The 2,306-nt window shown below is 40.7% G+C and overlaps 1 non-coding gene across 1 annotated transcript; it reads left to right on the forward strand.

The window, feature by feature from the left end:
- The first annotated feature begins 1,928 nt into the window (after positions 1–1,928).
- On the forward strand, positions 1,929–2,035 carry LOC141618425 (small nucleolar RNA R71). Its single transcript, XR_012531386.1, has one exon. It is a non-coding gene; the product is annotated as a small nucleolar RNA R71 (small nucleolar RNA).
- Positions 2,036–2,306: the final 271 nt, after the last annotated feature.

Here is a 2,306-nt window from a genome sequence, read left to right on the forward strand (position 1 = left end):
GATTTTTGCACTTGTTGTTCTCCATGATGGTCTTGGTTCATAGCATTACCAATATAGGGATTGAATATCCCTTCAAAATCATCATCCCAAAGACCGCAAACTTCATCTACTTGATCATTAAAAATTTCTTGAGTTGATGGAGACAACTCTCCTTCTTTCTTGTCTTGGCCAATGAGGCCATCTTCTTTACTTGTCATGGGTGAGCTTTTCAAGCTCTCATTTTTGCTATTTCCTTGTTCTTTTGATGGAGCATCGTCCACTTTCTTTTTCCATTGAAATTCCAACTTCTTCCTATCATCCTTCCGGCTATAGTGATCGACCATAAAACATGGCTCATGCAATCGGGGAGCTCTCATGGTCTTGTCAAGATTGAAAGTGATGGTTTCATCTCCCACTTCAAGGGTGAGCTCTCCATGCTTCACATGATCACCGCTCCCGCGGTGTGCAAGAAAGGTCTTCCTAAGATAATAGGAATGTTGGAGTCTTCTTCCATGTCAACAATAACGAAATCCACCGGGATGAAGAATTTTCCAATTATCACGGGAACATCTTCCCATACCCCTAGAGGTGTCTTTGTTGATCTATCCGCCATTTGAAGCGTGATCTGGGTACATTTGAGTTCTCCCATTCCTAGCCTCTTGCTAACCGAATATGGCATGACACTAACACTTGCCCCAAGGTCACATAAAGTTTTGTTGATTGTAGTGTCACCAATAGTGCATGGAATGGAGAAACTTCCCGGATCCTTGAGTTTTGGAGGTGAACTCCCTTGAAGGATGGCACTACTCACCTTAGTGAAGGCAATAGTCTCAAGTTTCCGGATTGATTTCTTCTTCTTAAGGATGTCCTTCATGTACTTCGCATTGGCCGGAATGTGATTGATCAATTCCGTGAAAGGAATCGAGACTTCTAAATTCTTCACAATTTCCATGAATTTTCCAAGTTGGTCATCAAACTTAGGCTTAGCTTGACGACTCGGGAATGGAAGTCTAATCACAATGGGCTCCTTTTCTTTGGCCTTTTCTTCACTTTTCTTTGAAACTTCTTGATTGGTGGGTTCTTCTTCCCTAGAGTTTTGTACAACTCTCTCCTTGTCACTAGCTTTCACAACTTCATCCTCAACTTGCTTCTTTGGCCCTTCATATCTCGTACCACTCCTCAAGTGAATGACACTAACCGTTTCATGTCTTGGGGGATTACTTTGAGGTGGTAATTGCCTCATTTGTCTTTGAGAGCTTGAAGATGCTAGTTGGGTCATTTGCGTTTCCAACATTTTTGTGTGGGCTAGGATGTTGTTGATGGTGATGTCTTTTGCTTGGCTATCTTTTTGTATTTGAGTGAAAAATTCTTGTTGATTCTTTTGTATTTGGAGGACCGCTTTTTGAACATCAAAACCTTGGTCATTTTATTGATTGTATGGAGTTTGATTTTGATAACCTTGGTTTTGGTTGTAAAAGGGTCTTTGATTTTGGTTTCTCATGGGAGGTGGGGTGTATGTTGGTTGAGGGTTTTGAACATTTTGGCTTTTGTATGAGAGATTTGGGTGGAATTTGGTGTTTTCATTGTAATAGTTGGAATAAGGGGTACCACTTTTGTATGCTTGAAAAGCATTCACTTGCTCAATTGTTCCCCTACATTCACTTTGGTGATGTCCCAAAGTTCCACAATTATCACATATCCCACTTGGGATTGATGAAGATGCCACCATGGCATTAACATGATGCTTTGGTGATTTTGAGGCCTCTTCAAGTTTAGCCATAGCCTTCTCAAACTTCAAGTTGATGGTATCAATATGAGCACTAATTTGAGCACCCAATTGAGTAATAGAGTCCACTTCATGCTTTTCTCCTCTAGTAGCCATGTTGAGAATGTTTCTTCAGTCTTCATAAAGACCATTCCACAATTGTTGTACCAAGAACCATTCGCTAAGTCCATGATGAGGACATGAGCGACAAATTCCTTTGAATCGCTCCCAAGCTTCATACAAAGATTCTTCGTCCCTTTGCTTAAAACCCGTAATTTGAGCTCTTAGCATGTTAGTCTTTTCCGGAGGGTAGAATTTTTTGTAGAAAGCTAGAGCCAACTTCTTCCAAGAGTCAATTCCAAGAGTAGCTTTATCAAGGCTCTTCAACCATTGTTTCGCGGTACCAATTAGAGAAAAAGTAAATAAGACCCATCGAATTTGGTCTTGAGTCACTCCGGTTTGTGAAATCGCATCAAAATAGTCACAAAAAGTCTCCATGTGAGAATGAGGGTCTTCACTAGGCATTCCCCCAAATTGGCTTCTTTCGACTAATTGGATAAAT

Source organism: Silene latifolia, chromosome 1, assembly GCF_048544455.1.
Source record: "Silene latifolia isolate original U9 population chromosome 1, ASM4854445v1, whole genome shotgun sequence".
Classification (NCBI taxonomy): domain Eukaryota; kingdom Viridiplantae; phylum Streptophyta; class Magnoliopsida; order Caryophyllales; family Caryophyllaceae; genus Silene; species Silene latifolia.